A 23,764-nucleotide genomic window follows, 5' to 3' on the forward strand; every position below is an offset into this window, starting at 1 on the left:
TTCAGGTCCTGGGTTGTTACGCCTGTGAAACATACTTACGTTTATTGGCGATTTCTATAAATGTATAAATACCAATACCAAGGGACTGCAACTCGATTAGCCAAAGGGATGATTTCGGTGGTCTCCTATCGTTCGTGTTTGGACAACTTAAACATAGAACCCATTGTCAAATATAAGTAGTTCGAGTCGTTTAGGTAGTTCGAGATTAGGACAGGTACACGGTCCAGCCATAATATACATGTAATATCAATTGCTCTTGTTAACATGGAGAAACACCGCAGCCATATCTTTTCAGGTTAACTTATCTTACTATAAGAGAAACGTATTGGCCATAAAACCTGCTGAAAGATATAATCATGATGTCTACTACCACATGAAAGAAGACAAGATCATTGTTACTGGCTATGTTCCTCAAAAAGAACGTATGACCTCGATCATGTCGATATACGGTTTTAGGGACGTTAGTTCAGGGATTCGCAATTCAGAATCTGCTTTAAGCTACAAAAACCTCATAAGACTCAAAGGCGTCTTTGGCATATGCGGTGAATATGACAAATTCTTAATTCTTTCCTCGAAACGCTACTCTACATTGGTTAGTCTGAGAGGAAAACTGTATAAATCATGTAAATCAGTATACACGTCACGAAGAATGTCTTTCAAATGTCTTTCGCCTAAGTTTGTCATTGAAAAAGGAAAGCCTGATAGGGTGGTACAGTATTGTCCTGATAAGAACATTCGTCGCAAAGTTCAAGTTTCCATTGGCTACGTGCAGAAGAAAACGAAACATCGTTGGATTATATATTTTGTGTTAGAAAAACTTATACACGAACACTTTGGCACTGAATGGGTCATATCTCTCAGTAATTTCGGTGATTTCGCTACTTGTGAAAAGCTTCCTGGCCAAGACGGAACTATAAGACTCTATCTCCGTAACAGAAACACAAGCGAAATTCGCGAGAAGGTATTCCGTATTCCAAAATCAGAAGAAAGCATTACAGATCTTTTGATGGACACTACCAACAACAGATTGATGTTTGTCCGGGGAGGGTCAGAGGTGATCAACCTGGACTGGAATCTAGTTACACAGAGCAGGGAGCAGTATGAAATCATTGTTCAGGATATGTTCATTTTTAGATTTCCCGGTCGTCATAATTTCATCGTCCGTAACAATGGTGACGTTTTGCAATATCAGGCTAATGTATTAGCATATGACATCAAAGGTCCAGAAGCCCTGTACTATAACAAATGGTTGGAAGAAATACAAATTTGGGAACAGGTGTTTTAGAACTGTTTGTCAATTGTTTATGGACTTTCAATACTTTTCGATTATTTTGGGACACCAAGGAAATTAAGCACTTTTTGGAGTGCTTGCGTGTGTGTGTGTGTACAAATAATGAAGTGTAGTCTCTATACACGGTTTAAGCCAAAGGACGTTTTCAATATGTTGGCCCCGTATCGTACACCACTTCGTGTTTAAATATTTACGCTAATTGATTGGAAAATTGGCTATTTTCTAATCTTAAAAACCAAGAAAGTCAGCTTCAAAATCACAAAATCACAAATCTGAGCATTTTTGACTGGTACCCATTTATACACCTGAGTGCAGAGAGGAAAGTAAGACAAAGATACCTGTCTTGAGTCTCACGCCGACAGTGGGGATCGAACGCAAGATCTCTTGACGAAGAGACCTGTCTAGAATCTAACGCTGACAGTGGGGATCGAACCCGGGATCTCTTGACCGCTGGTCGAGAGTCCCAGCCACTACACCACAGCGGCTTCTTCCATGTGTCATCCAATGGATATCTCATCAGATGGAAATAAATGAACCATATGAAACACCCTTTACAGATAGTCCATTAAACAGTGACAACATACTTAACTGCCAGTCACAAAAATGTATAATAATGTAAAGAAGAAAAACGAAAAGTGTGCTAAGATCAGTGTCATCGCAACGTGTAACTTGTCGAAAACGTGTTGCTTTTCATGAAAATGGAATGTAAATATCAATGTATCTATATCTGAATGGTTTTATAGAAATCAGTGAATTAATAAAACGGCCGAGGGCCATTGTGCTCGCCGTATAGATATTTGGTGGTGAGGAATTCATCCTGGTTAAGAAACATGCTACATTTATAGTATATAGGTCAAAGCAAAGTCGGTATGGCATGTGATGTATCGTTGCTTGGAGTACCTACCATAAAAATATCATCGAAAACAAGTAACTAAATATCATTGAAAACAAGTCACTAATAAGCGTGATATTGCACTTTGTACCTTTTTTAGTTTTGGCCCCCTGGTGGCCAAGTCGATAATTCTGTGTTAGAGGTTATCTGATTTAGGGAGAAATTTCAAGTTCATAGCTTCAGCGGTTAAGAATCGTGCCATAGTTACCCTCAAACGGCCAATTTATGCGGACATGTACCACGAGGCGATACCTGGTGAACGGCGCAGGAAACATCTGTCTTCGGACCTCAGAGATCGCCCGGGCTCCGAGGACGGGAGGAGCTCGGATATGTTAGCAGGGACAAGTCCGTTTATGTTCACAGCTTGGAAGACAATGGAGACTCCTCAACACTGGAGTTATATTTTAACGTTTACGAGCCCAGGTGTAAAAGGAATTGACGTCCTAGGAATGCAGGACCCTATACAATAGCTGTGTACTCTCAACAAATGTGGTTAATGGTTTGGTTAGGGTAAGCTACATAATCTTCAACAAAGGAACTCGGCGACTCTATTCACTTTAACAAAAGGACCGGACTCATATTCCGGGGTACTTGCATTTCTTTTACACCGGTATGCTCGTGCTGCACGTACCACATGTGAATATCGCCGATGAAACGTCGGCGGCATGCGTGAAAATCGAATGTGTTGTTGTGCTGCATTGGGCATGTTGGGTCGTCACAAAACAAAACGTTAGTTTTACTATTGACCAAAGTCCTGTATTGGTGTTTGTACATCCGTGTACATTCCGTAGATTTTGGTCAAAATATGCCCTACTTATATTTTAATCATTGCCAAAGTTGAAAGGTGTAATGAAGAACCATTTAACAATCTGACAATAACACTTCATAAAATTCCAATAGTTTCTTCAAATTGACGCCCGCTCACTGTTTTCGGCCAACTAAAATGTATGTAACAGTGAGACCTTTTTTGGAGCGATTGACCACCTAAATATCGTGAGGTCGCGCAGTTATGCGCGTGGTTTTTACCAGGCTGCTGCATATCTTATTATGATTTCAAAGACCTCTGCAACAAGATCTCGTAGACATTAACCTCTGTGTGTGATCCCCGCTTTACAGCTAAAAGGCGAACACTGACCGTCGTGAAAGCTTAGCTTTACACCGTGTCCTGAAGTCGTCGTGACGCCGTTATATAGAGAGCAAAGTATGTTTATAGCACGACTCAGCTTGATTATGAGATACGTTTTACTCCAAGACTCCCAATGCTTCTAAAATGGTAGATGCCCGAGGAGATGGCAATTTGTACAATTATTAATCCACTAATATTTAATCAGCTGGCGGCTAAACAATCGGCCGCATCAAAACAAGCTTCCAGCGAGCCTCGAATTGGAAGGTCGAAGGTTCGAGGTCCTGAGTTTTAGTGCGTATTTCGCAATTAACGTGTCGACAAAATTGAAAGGAACCCTTCCTGTGTATACGGGTCTTCTTACTGAGAAACTGAACGACTCGTGTTTTCGAGGTAAGTATTCTATCTACATGTATATCATAACACTTCCCCCTAAAATCACAAAAAACCTAACACTAACAGCAAACGATGACATCAATGATAACAATAGTTATTCGACTTACATAGCGCTAAATCCAACTGGTTTCAGTCGCTCATAGAACTTTGCATTATTGCCCCCAGCTACAGGCATGTATGTTCCTGATTCAATTTTACTCTCTGGGAGTATCAAGATCCGAGCCCACAGCACTCGGAACAAACATTCATAAATTGTCACCGCTGCCAGCCAAGTGCACATTTATTCCTGGGTGCGGAGAGAATTAGGAAGTAGGGTAAAGTGCCTTGCTCAAGGACGCAAAATACGAAACAGCAGCGATCCTTACGAGAATCGAACCTTAGTCTTTGTGAATTTCAGCCCGCGCTCTAACCACTATGCCACTAATCTCCCCTAAGAGCAGGAAGAAACGAACAATAGTTAAAGATGATAAGTAACACTTACCAAGACCGACAACGTGTCCAACGGGCCCGATCATCCCAAGCAAGATATATTCATTTCTCTCATCAACTAATCCTTTATAACAACTAGCTGTCTTCTGCCAAGAATCGCATGTGTCGAATTACAGAGTCACTGTATCCGTATTTTACGATTTCCTATAGGTATTACCAGCGGGGTCTGTGGATGCCTTCTTAGCACCGGTGTTGATAATATAACTAAGCTAGTAACCCTGGAAATGTCTTCATCAGATACGGATATGAGTTCGTTGACAGAGTCAAAATCATTTTATAAATCACATCCTCTATTATATACTTCAGCAATCAATAGCAATGTCAATAGGTGTCAGATGTACTCGTATTGGCTAAGCTATCTCGGACGGTACTGTATGGAAGAATTGAGTTTATGTGCTTAGTAAGATTGCTACCATTTTTACACAGGAATCAACAAATATGTTTATCAGCAATGTGGAAGCGTCGTGTTGTCCATAAAGTTTGATTTAAGATGTGATCGGTGTCAGCGATTTGCAGGGCTTGCGCTGTCGTTAGAATCCAATATCCGAGGTCATTCTGGTAGTTCCATCAGTCACTGATCATTTATACCCAGGTATTCAATGTAGTAAGAATTTCCAACGGTACATCCATGCTCCCTTGAATACTGTGGTGATATGAACACATGAACCGGAATATCCTCTCCGCGTCACACGCTTCCGACGACACCGGCAAAGCTGTCCTACGGCAGACAAGGTTGAGCACCAAACAACTGATCGATCACGTCTGTCGTCTGCGCTCCTTTGCCGAGCAGACGAAGAAACATAGATTCTAAAGAGGTGGCTCCTTGAAAAAGATCGTAGATTGGCCGTCTTGTTGACAAAACAAACACATCCACATTGTGTTAATGAGATAGCGGCAACTTCACCTTGACTACTTCCAAAAACTTTTCTGGCGAGACAGACGCTAACATGTACCAGGTTTCTGTTCCGGAATGAGACAGGGCAATTTTTCAAGTATTTGATGCTCCTGGATCCTCTCCGGGCAATGGTATAGTAGTCTTATATGTTCTGTTAGATTTAACGTTTTATTAAAATTCTGACACCTCTCCGATTTGTAGTAACACCCAATGTTACAGCGCAAGAGTTGCGTCTATGTGTATACCCTGCGCCGCTCGTGGCCGTCCACCAGCGAGAAAAGAAACCCGTTGGAGTGCTATTCAATTCCTCAACAGCCAATAACGGCACGAGTATATCGATCCGTTTTGATGAGAACGAAGTCCTTGCGTTCCACTCAATAACAAGAGAAGTCCGTGAGATTATAGCAAGCGTATAGCCTCTGATCCTTGCAAACGAGACCCTACCCCTGGGGATCAAAACGCAGCTGGCGTTCCAGGAAAACGATTAATCAGACTTGGGAAGCGTGGGAGCCCGGTACCTGAAGTAATGCTTGTTGAATGGTAAGGGACGAGGTGAAACCAAGGCATTCCTTTCTGTTACGCCGTAAATTTTTTATCTGCCACCTCTCACCTGGCCCAGAAAGCACTAAGATTCGATTGACATGACTGTATTCCACCGTCTTCCACTTCGTTGGCGAATAACTTCAGCTTGTCATTTATACGTTTATAAAGTTTGTAGGTTCACTTGCACGTTCAGTTCCAACTTTCCTTCCTTTAATGTCGTTCCAATATTAGCTAAGTTGGTTGTAATTTTGATGCATCGTTCCTCATTTAAGTTCAGTAAGTTGCAGTTTTACGTTTCATGATTTGCCGTTAATGTAAGACATCGTGATGTTCCATACTAGCGACAGGCAACAACCAGACTAATTTGCCATGGAATATCCCTTGGAAGTCGATTGTACTTTTTGCAAATCACACTGTTCATTCACAAACTCCTGTCTCCTGTCATGAAAGATGAATTATCATGATATACGTTCAAGTCTTATTCCCAAAAGCTAGCACACCACATCAGAATCCATCTGACACCAATCATTACGTTGATCTTAGAAACTTATGAATGGTCCTTCAGAGTACTCCAGGCGTCACACTCCGCAACGAGCGGCACTTAGGACAGGCACACAACAGGTCCTTCAAAGTTATCAGGATCATCTGCGTGTGTTTTACACCAATTCGCAAATCACGGAATCGAGAAGAACTATTGTTTTGTACTTCTTGCTTTGAATCCACAAGTATGATAAGTATTCGGGCCACTTGATATCGGTAAGTATGAGTCCTCGTCGACGAACAAGTAAGATGTCGCACAATTTCGAGAGAATCCCTCTTCGCTGATCAACGTTTAAGTAGATCAGAGGAGCGACGATTCTTGTCTCGAGCGCGACTGACATTCATTGACTTTGGTCGATATCCGCTGGTCTTGCTCCAACTAGAGCAAAAACCGTTGTGCGATCTCCCAACAGCGCGACCGTAATGTGATTATGATACCGGCCGCTAACAGACCATTGGCTGGGGAATGCCGGCGTGTGGTACTATCCCTCCAGGTATACACACCTCATGGAACAGCGTTAGTTACTCATTTAATGAGGCTATCTTTTTCTGGAATAATACGTAACGGGTAAGTATCCACAATGTCATTTCAGGAAATGTGTGTCGGAAAATATCTTGACTGATCAGACAATATCGGTTGCTTTGTAGTGGGTCCCAAAATGTGCAGAAATCGGCACCGTAGTTTTCGCACATCGGCCTAAAAGGACATGGACGTTTACTTCTGAAGCCGAAAGTACGAGAGAAGTGTTTTTGCGACGAAACACAAGTCGAATAATGAGTACAGGTGAAGAGATGATATGTCTTCTTCTTAAGTAATGCTATTCGTTGAAGACACAAGAAGAACGAGGAATTTACGAGTGTGGTTTGACCCAGGTTAACACATACCTGTGTTGAAGGATTGGCCAATGCTTATACCTATGTCAGACTAATAACATCGTCCGAACAATGATTGATTAGGAAACCTGAAACTACGGGTTGATCACAGGCATCAAGACAATTCCTTTCTGATATTTAGTACCCCGATTTTTTTGCAATCTCATAACCACGCGAAGACGAAGACAAGACAGCAAAACTAAAGAAACTAAAGCAAATAAAGGAAATAAAGTCAACCATAGACTTCATAAACTAGAGGAACAAGACCAACAAAAGCGACTAAGGTCGATTGTAGGCCTCTAGACTTCATAAACAAGAGGAAGAAAAGCGATCAAATTCGGCTGTGCATAGACTTCATGCACCCATGTTAACAAGAGCAACAAAAGCGACTTAAGTTGACGGTATAGACTGTATAGACTTCATAAACTATATGAACAAGGGCACTTAAAGTCGACTGTATAGACTTCATAAACTAGAGCAACAAAGGCACGCAGCGTCGACCATAAACTTAATAAACTAGAGGGACAAAAGCGACTGAGGTCGAGACATCAAAAACTAGAGGAACTTAAGCGACTATTCAAAATCGACGGTAAGACTTCATAAACAAGAGAAACAAACTAAAGCGAATTAAGTCGACTGTGTAGACTTATCAACCTAACATGAGAGCTAAAGCTACGAGCAAACAGAGGACGAACGCAACACTGTCTGACTGACAAGCAATCAAAACGCGACATTAAGAGGTTTACATCCAAGTGATGCACAGAAATATCTTATAAGCACTCCTTTTATTCGTTCTTCGCCGAACTCATTTATATCGCACGAATCATCCAGATCGCTTAGTCAATCACCTAAAAAGGCAACATGAAGATCAATTTGTTGGCAAATTTAAGATCCCCTGCAGGCGATCACCTTCGCGCCGAATAGTCATTGACCCTCTCTGGGCGGGAATTTCGAGAAAAATCGTTTATTCCGCTATAGTCAGGAATGATAACAAAACTTATGCAGGGAGTTTGGAAATGTTTAGCCCCCCCCCCCCCCCCCCCCCCATGGATAATGGATAAAACGATAGTGTAGTGATAAAAAAGCCATTTATTCGGCCGTTACATGACAATAGTTACCGGAGATAAATAAAACGAACTAAATACCACATCCTGAATTTTTGATGAAGCAGTTTTGTCGGCCTAATTTAGTGTATCAGTTTATGGTTGGGATGAGCGCGATGATGAAATGGAGCAATTACATGTATATATAACATTGTCATCCTAAAAATGAAGGAAAAAAATCAGGTTATTCGGAAAAACGTGTTACCTGTGAAAAACCTGTCTTGTTACGCATTATATAAATTCCGGTTACCTGGTTTGACTTCCAAACTCAATTTGACTGACTGCATAATATCATGCAATTTCTAATTCAAATGAACAACTCTGAGCTATGTGAATTTGGCATATTGACACAAAATAGCTTTTTTAGAATGGCGCCTCACTAACGCCTTCCATAACATGTTTTCATTGAACATTACTTTCATCATACTGAAGTTCAGACAAACACTCGGGACTAACGGCAGAGCTTATGGTGCGAGGAGAGGCGCATAACAACTGATTCTGGTATTCGAGGATGTACGTTTCTATACCCTTTTTAGTTTAGGCCAATCACCCTTATGAAAGCTGTCTCATGGGGGTTAGATTTGCCGTTATAACCTTGTGATAAGGCAGCAGAACAGTGGGAATTGAGGTCTTGGTGAGCGCGGGTTAAAGAAAACCTTTTGACTGTACATTGGGCTCGGCCTGAATTCTTTTAACAGCGAGATATGGGGCAAAATAACGTAATAAAACGTTGGAAAAATTACCATCTTGCTGCATGGCTGTAATGACTGAAACGGCTGCAGTTGTCCACCGAGACTGCGCTCTGTTTAAAGCCCAGTGGACCTGGCCGGACCATGGGAGAATCAAAACCTCGAGAAGATATTGCGGAGAATAGAGGAAGGCCTGAAGTGTGACGCGTAGAAAAAAATTAAAGCTGTCGTCGAACCATTCGGACAAGGACAAAAACCATTATTTAATTGAAGTTGCTATTTCGATATACGATGTTTATATCAGGTGAACGAAACCGTGACCATTGCATACCACTTAATTTCATGATATCATTGCTGATGCATGGACTCAATTCGGATATTGATTAAATTAATTCTATTATCGCATCAATGTTGTAGTGTACAACGTATATTAATTTAGGCCGGTTATATTTGGCAAGCCGCTCGCCGAACAGGCATAAAAAAATTCTACCCCGTTTGGCGAGCCGAAGACTTTACAACACATAAGCCAATCGGAGAGCAGTGACGTCATATTATATAGTAAGATTCATCCTCCTTGCGTGTGACCGGAACTCTAGTTATAGATGACGTCGTTTCGTCCCTGCTCGAATTGGCCGCTATTGGCACCGAATCATGGCCTCGACGAGACCATTTCAGTGCTCCTAATCACGCGAAAGTTTGTGACCTGGTTAAGATGTGCATTATATATTTTCGTTGACATGGTTTAAGAGATGGGTTTTTTTTAAACCAAAGGTCAGTACGAATCTTTGGCCGCGGCAATTTTCAGTCCGATAATACACAGTCCGAGTGCCGAGTTCTTTACGTACCGTAAGAACTCCTCGTTACACACTTTCGGTATCGTGGCAAAATAAGTGGTCATAAGAAGACTAGCAAAGCATCTATATTTTGCATATGGGACAACTCTCGCGGTTCAATGCGGTCACAATTGCCCTATTTGAGTTGAACTTCCCCACAATCTGCTATTTGGGAATCTTCGGAAACAAAATATTCGAACAGACTCCCACTAGTTATTGAAGAAACAATGCCCAGAATGTCCCCGGAGTTTCTCGACAATTTAAGTATAACTAGATGTACTCCTTATTTTCAGTTTAACTCATATTAGATTTAGTTGAACTGAAAATATTTTAAGTTAAACGGATATTAGTTAATTGTGACCGCCGAGGAGCGTCATAGGTAGCTGTCCCTTCGAGTTCGGTTATCTGATAAATGCTTCAGAAAATATTCAATGGCTAGACGTGGCCGCTGTGGGGACGATTGCGTGAGCTGTCGCGTCCGCTCAACTCTCCTCCTCCAGTCTTCTTTAATCCACAGGTATATCAGTTCTACTTTTATGATATTGGCTTAGTGAAAACAATGCAATATAGCCCTAATTCTTATGGCTATAGCGTGTCTGCGAGCATTAACGTTGATGAGAAGGGTCCTACTGGCTTGGCGGGGAGTTCTATGGATATTCATGTTGAGCTAAATCAAATTATCGCAAATGGAGTTCTGAAGCCTGTTGGCATGACCGACAGTATTAGGGCAAATCACGACTAAAATGCTTTGGCATAAATACGTTTGGTGATTTTGTATCCTAGATGGATTTACCATCCTAATAAATCAATTAGATCTTTGAACCAAAGGGCTCAGCGAATAGATCAGAGTGCCGACCAGGCGAAAAAAAGTTTTCGCTAACTTATTAACGAACACAGATTTCTGAAGTAAAGTACTCTCTTAAAAATAAGCATAGTATTAATTTTGTGTTCTTAATGAGGCAGCACCACCATACACTTGTAATGCCTTTTCTCTAGTATGAGGCCGATAACGCACATACTCTAGTACATGTATGTACATGTACAATACCTCCATCAGACATAAGTATTTTTCTGATTGATAAATCATCACGTTATAGGTGTATAGAAATGGACCTAAAGCTCGACACTCAATGACCACACACATGATCAACTTGAAATTAACAGTGTGCACACTTTTTAGCCCTATCATCTTGACCACCAAAGTTTTGCATTTGATCAAAATTTACCCCAGCTACATGAGTGTAGACCATAAGGTTCAGGATGCAGCCCTATATGAGTCGTTTAAGTGCCCTTTGACATATTATTACCCAGCTATATTATAGGCCTGTACGTTCCGGTTCAAGCTCAACTGCCTCGGGAACGTCACATGCCGGGGCTGCATGTATTCAGCACTCATCGCGAGCATCCACATTTCGCCATCTCTGCCAACCAGATACGGTACCCATTTACTCCTGGGTGGAGAGAAGCAAGTAGGATTAAGTGCCTTGCTCAAGGACAGAAAGACGAAACAGCTAGCCTTCCGAGAGTCGACCCACGAACTCCTGATTATGACACTGCCGCTCTCCCCAAACAGTTGCCATCTATGAGCAGTAAACTAGGTCATCGCTAAACTAATGATATTCACTACCATCATCAAATGCGGGGAAATAGTAGGTTCCCATGATGGGCTCCCTGGTTGCCGCGGCAAGGTAATTTCATGTATGTACGGCGTTCGGGATGTAACTCATCTTTAGACGACTTCAGATCTGAAATTGTTGGGATTCACGTACTTAATCAAAGCGACAAATTCATTTTATTGCGCGTTGTCACCTCATCTGCTCCTCGGCAATAGAGTTATGGTTTTCCCTCGCATATTTATTTGTGGTTCAAGTACCATCTATAACGTCGAGGTATTGTGCCTCGGAGACAAGAGGGGGTACAATGTTTACCAGCTTATATTAGTCAACACTACGGATGCGATTCGTAGCAAAACGTCTATAAATGTGACACTCAATTTTGTGGCTTCGTGTTTCAGTCGACCCAGTTTGTCCGGCCCGTCAATTCCAATTAGTTACTGTCAAAGTAATTGTCCGCGTACTTTTTGGGATTTGTTTGAAGATGGGCTCTTCAATCATATTTTGGAATGCACCATTATCATATCTCCTGTAAAAATGTACTGTACCCAAGGGGTCAGTCTAAACTTTTTTAATATTGTGAAAAAAATGCATAGATCAAAGAGGGTGTCCTCAATGGACGGTTGTATATACTAAGGGCGGTTCCACTATATACTCGTAACGGGACTTTGTAAGCAAACCTCAAGCCAAAAAAAATTTAAAGGGTTAAAATTAGATTCCGAAGAAAAAGCATTTTTTTATTCGCTCAAATGCCAAAACAATGTGGATACTTACTTCTGAAGCCGACAATAAAATTGAATCGGGTAGTGAAATCGCGGTTATAGTGTCAATGTTGAACGACATGGTGTGATCTATTGTCCTCTTTGTTTGAAAACCGCGTTCATTAGCTTCACCTAATGGAAGCACTGTTTGCGTATCACACTTCCAAATTGACTAAAACAAAGAAACGATGGCATCAACAACCTTTCAAATTAGAATCCTCCCGGGGTAAAATAGTATCGTATCATTATAAAAATCAAGCGCCAACACAAATCATTCTGGTTATTATCATCCTATGTGACCCAATTTAATGTGCTATTAAAGTTGATATGTCAGGGTTTCCACAGATGAACTAGTAGCTGTTGGAAGGGTGGTCACAAGTTCAGAGAATGATGAGTGAAGGGTGGGGTTGGTTCAAAAAGTGAATACGATGAGTGGTCAATGTCAAATTGTTGTACGGCGGTGATAATGACCCTCTGTAAGTCATAGAAAGAACGGCCAAGTCCTTTTCTCATCCATCAATGGCGACTAACACAACCCAGCCTCCCCCTCCCCTAGTTGGATAAAAAGGAGTACTTTCTTTCACAAGATTCGTGGCCGTGTAAACCGTGCAACAGCCTTCGTGCTAATATTTACACGTGATTATTTTATCCTATAGATGTGCGTAAGATGTAGGTTTGTTTGTTATTATATCACCGAGCTATATAAATACGATATATCAAGAAAAATCTGTCGCAATATTGAATTATACGATTAGCTTGGAACTATTTGTACCCAATTACCCTTCCGCCAGCGTCACCTCGTCACAATCATGGCGCTTTTTCAACATGGCGACGGGCTGAACAACGAAAATCCCATATAAATATCATTAAAGCCGTGATGGCCTCGGCGGTTAGACGGTTGCACTATGGATTGGATGGTCACGGGTTCGAAACCCGGCGAAACTATTCATATAAAGCCTTGATGGCCTCGGCGGTTAGACGGTTGCACTATGGATTGGATGGTCACGGGTTCGAACCCCGGCGAAACTATTTTTTCGTGTTTTTTTGAAAAATTTCTTGTTATTAATCATTTTTGTACGTTTATCAGGCGCGGATCCAAGCGGGTGCACCAGACGCACGGCTCCTAATTGATGTAAACTTTTTTAAATTGACCACTTATGAAATTTTGGAACACACCTGTCCAGGATTTTTGATAAGAAATGCAGAGCACGCTCCCTCTTCTTCCAGTTCCTAGATTCGCCGGCACTCTCATACCATTATGAATATTATCACGAAGAAAACCCCTTCACCCGAACTTTTCAAGCTGAAGTACACACTGATTCCAGGTATTCGAGCACTCCAGAGAATGGTTTGACAAGTCGGCGCTAAATTCATTATTAGTGATGAGCATTTAGTTTGTAACTACATTGATGAGCAGGCGGACAGATTCAAATTACATATCATCTTTCTGGTCACCTAAATCCAACACCCAAATTGTCCCTTCAAATCACGTGCACGGAGCTATATAACTACGATTGCCTTGTGCATGCACACTTCCGACTCCAAAAGAATCGACTCGAATCTTAATTCAAATTCGCCATTGCTGACATCATTGGCGCCAAAGACTATTTCTTTTGACCTTGTTGACCTCGCTTCTAGAATAATTTTTGAGAAAGTCATTCAAACATTAAATCAACTACGAACATTATCTATTATATCACCGAGTTATATAAATACGATATATCAAGAAAAATCTGTCGCGATATTGAATTATACGATTAGTTGGAACTATTTGTACCCAATTACCCTTCCGCCAGCGTCACCTCGTCAAAATCATGGCGCCTTTTCAACATGGCGACGACCTGAACAACGAAAATCCCGTTCTATCATTAAAGACTTGTTGGCCTCGGCGGTTAGAAGGTTGCACTATGGATTGGATGGTCACGGGTTCGAATTCCGGCGAAACTATTTGTGCGTGTTTTTTGGAAAAATTTCTTGTTATTTTAAATACGTGTACATCAGAATCATGTCCGGTTGAGTAACGATTTTCTGAAAGTTACATGCTCGTGTTTGTAATGCAACTTTAGCAGGGCTTTAATTGAGTGTATTTCAAAAACGACCCGAAAGCCCTCTATAGGAGGATGGATTGCGGTAAGCTTTCTTTCCCCGATTAGACTGCATATTTCATTCTATATTCTCCACTGTTGACACAGATAATTGACCATAACAAGATGAAGCTATTAGCGGTAAAAGCTTGATTCGCAAATATTTACTGTTCGCTAACAAATTGAGTGATGGTGCCGGATAGACTTTTGATTGTAAAAGCGCTAAGTCGGGTAAATGTCACTTTCATTTGGCAATGTTAGGAGTCAAAGTCGGGAAAATAAATATATTTTTGAATAATTGAAACTACAGGCTTTCGCCAGTTATATGTTCTCCCAAAGCACTTGACCTTCACCTGAAAATGGCCCAGAACGTTCGGAATAAGGTTAACAGATAGACGACTTCTATCCAGAATGGTTATGGACAAAGAGACACTGTAGCCATATATCGGTATAGAAAAGTAGAAGAGGGGCCCTGTATTGTATCATTCTCAATTACAATCATATTAAAATAAGTGATGAGTGACAGGCTTCTTCTTTCTTCTTGATTTCCGCTTAAAACTTAGAACACTATCCGTTCAAAACAATAACGTCGTGTTAAAAATATTTACGTTTACTGTTTTGCCTCGAAATCGTTTCGCCAATGATGGCATGACCTGCATTATTCATATGTATAGATACAGTTTTTTTAGACCAAAAGTCGGCCTATTCCGTACTAATCTTAACTGGATTGTTGTCAACATTGTAAGACTTTTGCGTTGGATATTTTTGCAACGAAACGGAAAGAACAACAAACATTAAATGACCCGGAGCAGATCTCCGACTCCCCACAGCTGAAGGGTAACTAAACACCGCCTATGCTGACAAGAATGTGTGTGATGATTGTCACTGATCTTCTGTCACAGTACCGGCGAGACCACCGGCAGATTCTAAAAAGTCTCGATTTGTTTTTTCCTTGAAAGAAACATTTGTTTACACTTTATTTACATCTCAGCGAGAGAATCTCGTGCGCTACCCAAAACATTGCTTAGACGCCTCTTCGACTGTCAATCAAAAAATGCTTTGCTTTTGTCCATGCACTAACCCAGACGATAGGGTTTCACCGATTGCCTCTGAACATTCATTTCGAGCTAAAATATTATGCGTATGGTCGTTCGATGCATTTCAAAGATTTAAATTTGGACAGGCAATGAGTTGCAAGACACCATGTTGTCAGATGGTCATGACGTCATGTTTGGGATTGGCCTTTGTTTCGATTTTGTAGCATTACAATACCGGTCTTATATTGGTGAAACTAGAGTCTGTATTTAAACCGAGAACGTGCGTGACGCAATTACTGTAATTGAGAAATGGGGGATGCTGAAAATGTGACTCCCTAGGGACGTTGAAAATGATAGGTCTGCTTTATCATGTTTGATTTCAAGCAACTTGGGGACTCCTACTGTAATTGTGCATACCTGTTTAAGGTGTGTGATGTCAAGTCAAATAATATACATGTATAAGCCAATCATAGCCAATCAATACATCTAATCAATTTATCATTTCCTGTCATGTGTCATGTTCTGGTGTTTCACTCGTTCCGGCAAATATCATAAGCCGTGGGGATTTCGTTTTGTGTCGTTAATTGCACCATACTTATTCTTCATCTGCTCAATTAAACTTACGAATTTTTGGGATGAGAAGCACATTATGTTTTAGTCTTACACAAACATGACTTGTTTTCGTAGGCCTACTACGAGAACAATCAAGAGGCTAATATTTAATGAGGTCAAGCATTTGATATCGTGCTGCTGAGTGGAGGCCTAAAATAACGCACAATCACTTGAGCATAAAGAAACGATGCGAGCATAGATTGGGGGGGGGGGGTAGAACCACCTGCCAACAAAAATGTGCGCCCCGTAGAGTTTTGTTGTTTTTGAGATCGTCCAGTATGCTTATAGGCGGTTGAAAGTACCGAGTGTGACTGGCCGAGCCTCGAATCTACGACCTTCCAATCACAAGTCGGTCGCTCTTCCACAGTGGGTAAAGGTATTGGTTTGCCTTTGCAACACAATAGAAAGAAGGCCATCCTATTACAGTGTTGGAGGGGTACAATCGGATAAAAATAATGAATACGGGTCTTACGCCCTTCAAAATGAACTAATCTTTTGTATGTTTCTTTTGTGTCGTCATTTCCTCTCCAGGTAAGCACGTATCAAACCGGTACCTTTAGTCACCGTGTTCCCTGTGCCAACGCGTATTTTAATGGGGTACGCCGTTTGTATGTTACTGGTGGTCAAGGAAACTAGAATTGCAGTTTAAGGGTTTTCATTTTGCTAAAACACTCTACGGGATGCAAATTTATTTAGGCCTAAAAACTTTAAGAGGATACTTTCAATTGATGATACAGTGAAGCTTAGTAGCCCTATCACTCGCTGTCATTCGTTAGGAAAACATCACAATTTTCAAAGGTTGGTTTTTAGGTTCGCCCTGTACAAGTCAATGAGAAGACACGGATCATCATTTAAAAGAATTATAAATATTAAGGACACTAGTTTTGGTCCCAAATTGGGTGTTTCCCTTCAATCTGACCTCTCTATCAAGGATAGCATCTCTCAGTCCCGAGGGTGTCCTTAATAGAGAGGTTCTACTGTAAATCAAATCAGATGGATGTTTAAGACAGAAATGCAAATGAATTTTCTTACCTGAAATACGACCTCCTGTCACTGCCGCCTGAAACCTCGAAATGCTATCAGATTAAAAACACCACCAATGGATTGAAATAAATGGGACAGTGGGCTTTTTTAGTCGGATGATTGTCGGATTCGGGTCAGAGACACCTGCTGTTAACGTTTTCAGTGTCGATCTCTTTCAACAGTTCTGAACACTCTTAAATTGCATCGGTAAAATAATGGTAGTTTTTATTGCAACAATTGCGAAATTAGTAAAGATATTAGTAAAACCAACCATGAATTATAGTTTTAGCCGAAAAAAGTAGTAAAAGATACACTATTTCGATAGCTTAAACAAATAATTTCACAGTCGGTGTAATAGGAACTACCAGAATTGTAAAAAATAACAATTAAATATGTGGTTATTTTTATTATTTCATTTCGAGGGTATGCAACCAGCATTACAATGCTAAATTGTGACAAAAGGCTGTTGTGACACCAAGCGGGTTCGCCGGAGGCGTCGAGAACAATTTTCGAAGTGCTTCCCCGAGTCTTTCAAGTCTTTGTTTTGAAAGACTCTGTGCTTCCGAACTAAGAACCAGAAGCGTGTCAAGGGGCCCCGGGCCTGCTTTTGGTGAACCAAGATGGAAAACTTGAAACCAGAGTCTTTCAAAACAAGTAACAAGTTTATTTGATAGACTCTGGAAAAACTAACCGCATGTTCAAAATAAGGTGAAGTAGTACATGTACATGCATATATCACTTTTAAAATTCGTCGAAACCACTAGATTTCATGTACGAGTCGTTAGATTCATGCGGCATTGTTTGTCGGATGTGGAAACTCTCTTTCGGTATTCAATAGGCTGGATTCTCGAACAACCCATCCCCGATACACAGGGACGCAGGCATTGGCATGATTGTGGTTTTATGCAATTTCCGGGTAGAATTCAGCCACTTTTCGATGCTTTCAGTCAATGTGATCAAGCGCCATCTATATATTTCCCGTGCCAGTTCATGTGGCTGCTAAAAATATCCAATGGACAAAGGCGTTTTCATCTATCTAAGAATTGAAAGAAAGGAAACTGTCGAACAGATAATTGCATGTAGTTTACTACCGCTGGTGAAAAAGGAGAAAAAATTTGTCAAGGGATAATCGGCCTGGACCTTCAAGTCAAAGTAAGTATGCGATTATGGAGTTTGATACTTGGTTGTGCTCAGCCGGTAACATATTCGGCCCGCATGCGAGTGTCTGAGACTAAGTGAAAGCTCAATGGACTTCATACGGAAAGAATAAATCTGGAGTGCGAAGAGTACGATATAAACTTACCAACTAGAACTTGATGAAACTTGCTTCAATGTTTTACTCAATATACATTGTATCTATCCTATAAGACGAATTCAAAATCGAAGTTTGCGTTAAAGTTCTGGAGTGAGACTGATATAGTCTTGAACTTGCCCTCGCAAAGAAAAACGTGCTCGTTGACCCATGTTATATTCCAAACGGTACTTATAAGCATTAAAGATAAAATCACAATACATGTACTAATTTGGCCTTTATTGAGGTTTTAGAGCAATGTTTTGCAGAGGGTGGTTTTACATTTGTGCGTGAAGCATATGATTCTTGTAGATACATTACTTAAATATAATAGCTTTTAATTAGTTTTAATATAGCTCAACCTCTGTCATAAGGTTTATGCCTGTTTCGCCTATTCCTGTTTCGCCTACAAAATTCCTGTTTCGCCTATTCCTGATTCGCCTATTCCTGTTCCGCCTATTCCTGTTTCGCCTATTCCTTTTTCGCCTATTTCCTGTTTCGCCTACTTTCCAGTACCCCTACAATAAATCGACTCTCCCACGGGAAACCTGAGAAATTGAGCCATGTGTATCTGAATTGAACCATAATATTACCTATTTGCTCTATCAGTAACTGCATTAGCCCTGCACGTCTCTACGATACATTTCCAGTGTCTTTTGCCATCCCTTCCTTTTCTGTTCAATCGAAACTTGAATTCTCTGTAGATCAGACTTTCCCCTCCTCTTTTGGTCGGAGCAAATAGAGCTTCATCAGCCATCATGCAAAGTTGTTTTGAGTGTGAAAAGCCCCTGCATGACCTCTTTATTTATATGGAATGAAACCCTCGAGAAAATATTATTTTTCAATAGGAAGACATCACATCGTTGAACGCAATGAAATCAGGAATAAAAGAACAATGTAGCTATAGGTATTCTTTCTATTAAGAAGCCAGGTTACTGACTAAGACAAAAGAAAGAGAATCCACAATATAAAATGCTGGCCTAAGAAACTTTTCTCAAATCTAATGATAGGGTAAAACGTTCTTACTATTTTATATCTTGCCTTTTAAAATAAGCTTAAACATGAGCCTATGTAAGCTATGTATAATTTTCCAAAGTTATTCCGAATAATACTGAAATAATTGACATGTCGCTAAATCCATTATTTCAGACTTTATTCTTAATGATAGCCTTTAACACTATAAGGGACGGTTCATATTCCTACGTCTGTGTGGAGGTTAGCAATACATTTGAAGAGGCGAAACAGGAATAGGCGAAACAGGAATTAGGCGAAACAGGAATAGGCGAAACAGGAATTAGGCGAAACAGGAATAGGCGAAACAGGAATTAGGCGAAACAGGAATTAGGCGAAACAGGAATAGGCGAAACAGGAATAGGCGGAACAGGAACAGGCGAAACAGGAATACACCTGTCATACAGCATTGCTCCGCAGAGCCAACATCAAGAATGGCCCTGTGGTCGTCTTTGCTCTTATGTCGGTGCGTTTGATTTGAAACCAAGAGGAGATAAGAGCAAAGAAGACCACAGGGCCATTCTTGATGTTGGCTCTGTCGGTGCGTTTGATTTGAAACCAAGAGGAGATAAGAAAAAAAAGCTATGGTGAGCCATCTGCGTCACACCAACAGAACGAACGTGGTTGGCAAGGCCTATGCCTCCTTTACAAACCTATGCCACCAGATTGTCTTCGTCAGACCTGTGGGAATTATCATGTGATTTGCATCCCTTCCTCGAGACTAAACCCCCTGAAATGACCGCACCTGGAGCGGTCAATAAGACAGCACCTTTTCTTCCGCCTTCTCCATCACGGTTTCCTCTTGTTACTCATTTGACATATACCGTCTTGATACTAATAATCGACACCTATACTTCACAACATCTCCCAGACTGATGCACCATTTCAGCACAACGTAAGGATTGCTGTAGGCTAATTGACATACACCATGGCAGGAATGCGAATATACGAATTATTCATTCGGTAATCGGCCATAAAAAAGCCTTAAAAATCAGTTTTATTTCGAACAATATTTACTTTATCAATGTCCTGTAAGCGATACCAGAACTATAAAACATGAATGCAATTTTAATGGGCCACATCTGGGCCATGATCCCTTTCACGATGAATCTAATATTAAATCAGGGCATTTTGATTACATATTGCAAATGTAGGGCCATTTGGTGCCTGTTAGAACTCAGAATGAATTGGCAGCTTGGGTACATAAGTGTTAATGGGCTGTCTTTCAAGACAACATTTCGAGGGCAGAGTGAAAATGCTTTTATCATGATGAAGTGGGTGATCAAAAATCATAATAAAAAAGTTCCCACAAAAAGAGTTCCACGTTAACTGGATATACTGACCATAATAATTAGAATATCCCAAATCCAGTTATTTTAATTTCACCAACTGCCTGATAGGTGGCCAAATTTGCTCCGTTCATTACTGCCATCTTAGATATAATTCACGAACTAAAATAATTTCTTTCTTTCAGTTGACAAGATTTTCTAGTTACTAATGTCAATATACATATAAAGTACAGGAGAAACTTTTTTTGCGGGGACTTTTGTTTTGATAGAACTAAGCACCTTACTTAGCACGTTAATAACATTTTATTCTGCCACCGAAATGTTGTCACGAATGACCTATTTACCCCTTTGTGCCAAAGCTCGAAATTTTTTGGAGTTTGAGATCTGGCAGGCACCAAAGGCACCAAATCGAGCGAGAAGGCAAATTGTAAGACCTTTTTGCAAGGTGTTGGACGGGGTATACTTTTTAATTCAAGATTACCCCCTGGCATTTGCGAAAGAGCTATATCTCCATAAATTCAATACAGGACGCTACCCCCTCTCACAACCCTTTCTTGGCCCTTTTTGGAATTGGTCCGCGGCTTATTGAACTGTTTTCGTAATGTTTGAGCCGATTAGCTGATACCGCATTGGGGCAGAGGTAGCCCTAGGAGGATGTGGATTAAGGGTAATACTAAATAGTTGTACGTAAAGAATAGGCTACTTATCCAGAAAGGGTTGTTTTTAAGCATTAAATTAGGAATTTGGTATGTCGTCGGGCCTGTTACATAAAACGCTATAAAGGACAATTCCCTAGGCCCGTTAGTGCGTTTACAGCTACGAACGGTTTCTCCCTGCCAACCAATGAACACATTTTTGTATTTACTCCAGTTTTGGGTTACGTATAAGCCAAGGACTTAAATTGGTATATTGAAAGCATTAAGGTAGCGTTACCACAAAAAGTGTGCATATACCTCCATTGAGAGTTGGCCAAGTTGATTTCGAACGGACAATTTTTTCTACTGCGATGCCTTTCAATTAGTGATATTGGAGTTACCGTGAGACGAATCTATATTTCTGTAAGTATGTGTTGAAGTTGTATCTATATTGCATAGAGACCATTATCAACTATATTGACTGACATCGTTTTTCCAACAAACTGCCACTGACTGATCTATTTGTCCAGTCTTCTGTTTCTTAGTTCTTCTTCTTCTTCTTCGACGCGATAATTCTCTAGACAGTCACTCCCAATCTGAATTCTTTTTGCTTTCTAATGTTTTTCCGAATTTCACCATTTTATTCTTACTTGTTTTATTCCGGGTCGTCGCAAAACCTTCCGAATTTCACGAGGTATGATATTGTGTGCTTTGCTTGAAAAACTATACATCTTTCTGAAGAAGAGGGTCAGTAATACCGTGATAGATTAGAAATCTTACATCAGAGTTGATGGTCCAATCGATACTTCGGTTATAATTTATAGCAATAAAATAAAGGATCAATGAAACCAGCGGGGAAAAGTTTGCGGTACATGCGTACCTGTATTTGTAATTGAAGGCTATAATATTGCAATGATGATGCCTTGGGTGGCGGTTCCCCTGCTTTAAGAAATTTAGGTGAATTCTTCTTGCAATTCTCTTGAAGTTTTTCACGGATTAATTGGGGTACGAGTACCATAGCAGAGAGCTGGAGTTGGTTATTTGTCCAACATTCTTAAAATTAATTCGTGAAAATAACTATTTTATAGTGGGTATTTTTACTATTCTGGTAATCCTGTTGCACTGACTGGAAATTAGTTGTTTTAAGTATCGAAATTAGTAATTATTAATCATTTTAATGGTTTTCTTTTACTGAATTTTTACCCAGAACAACTACATGTAATTGTTTAGTTTCACTAATATATAACTTCACAGTTGGTGCAATATGTAACTACTATAGACTAGTTGTTTTTTACCAATTAAATTTAAGAGTGCATGTCAATTAACTTTGTAGAAAAATTGTCATGGCAGCTTGCTGGTTCTCATACATACTGTAATTATGCCGTCATCATCGGCAATTTGTTGTTGTTAGAGCTACAGTTATACTGGCACCCCGAACAGACAGAAGTATTCAAAATTGGTACTCATTTATCAACAGGGATATAAAATCAACACTATGCACCATCAACAGGCTGTGAAAATTTGAGATTCTGAAAAATATCTAAGGGATTTTCAATGTCGCTGAAAAATCTCTACGTCCTCCATTTGTGTTGGCCGAAAAGCTTGATTTTTTCAAAAACCTTTATTTTTAAAAGTTTAAAGTTATGTTTTGTGGGGTTTCTCCTGGCCAAGAGATAATATAGAATTATGACAGCATGGAGGAAATGTATAAAAAGGCATTTTCTAATTCCATACCGTACCCACTGTGATTTCATACCTGCACGTATGATATGATAAAAATCCTATACACGATCAATTGTATGGTCGGAATTATAGTATTATGAACACAGCAATAACGAAAGAAGAACTTGTTCGGACACGCGCCAATTTTGCCATCAATGGTATCATGCAGATCAATATGTAAAGAATATTAATACAATATTTAACAAAACTGCGTCTAAACTATAAACATATTATTTCTGAGACCATATATAGGCGACAAGAGAATTTGACATCAACGATACTTCTGATCAGAGTCTTTGAAATAAATTATTGAAATTATTATAAATTTTATTTGAAAGACTCTCTTCTGATGAAATACGCGACCTAATGCACCGGAGAGACCTTTTTAGCAGAAACGAATTGAGTGACTCGATGAACTATTAATGTACTGTCTGAACTACTTCAATGAAGTGCCACTGAATATTATGTAACTTCGTCGTTGCGTCCTTAGCCATCGTCATAACGTCATGGTGCCACTTGTTGGCTTACTGGACTTTGCGCAACGAAACGAAACGAGCGAAATGGGGGAGCGACCATTATGTTTTACCCCGGTACATCAAGTTCGATACATGGTGTCAGTCACCAGTGAGTGATGACCCACATCCACCCAGGCAGCTGAGACACATGTCTTGTTGGACATGCCTACCGATTTTTACTAAATAAAAGCATAACTTCACTTCACACTTTTCGGGGTTGAAAATGTACTCACGTAAATCACCAAAATTACATGCCGAATTCGCACATGACCTGTTATTTCTCAAAGCTTGGAAGCTCAAATGTCTGAATGTAATGTATGCGCGTAATGTATACTCTCAGCAAGCGAATAGTTTTGATCGTCGGTTTTTGATACGAATCATTTCCTGTATGGCCGTTACAAGCCGTTGTCTGAATATGATGTGAACCTGTTTACCGTTCAATGCTGCTCCCTGTGACGCTGTACCCGCAAATGTTCAATGAACAAAATGCTGATAATGACTTAC

The 23,764-nt window shown here is 40.3% G+C and overlaps 1 protein-coding gene across 2 annotated transcripts in view; it reads right to left on the minus strand.

Annotated features, from left to right (window-relative positions):
• LOC135491392 (cadherin-like and PC-esterase domain-containing protein 1) overlaps positions 1 to 16,834 on the minus strand; it is an 84,932-nt gene extending 68,098 nt beyond the window's left edge. Inside the window, exon 1 of one of the 2 annotated variants that reach the window (XM_064777236.1) lies at positions 16,807 to 16,834. The gene's annotated coding sequence lies outside the window, so the exon portion shown is untranslated. Of the gene's footprint in view, positions 1 to 4,183; positions 6,548 to 16,806 lie in introns of those variants that run through there. The other variant, XM_064777235.1, reaches the window with a different exon arrangement.
• Between the last annotated feature and the right edge of the window lie 6,930 nt (positions 16,835 to 23,764).

This window comes from Lineus longissimus, chromosome 7, assembly GCF_910592395.1.
Source record: "Lineus longissimus chromosome 7, tnLinLong1.2, whole genome shotgun sequence".
NCBI lineage: Eukaryota > Metazoa > Nemertea > Pilidiophora > Heteronemertea > Lineidae > Lineus > Lineus longissimus.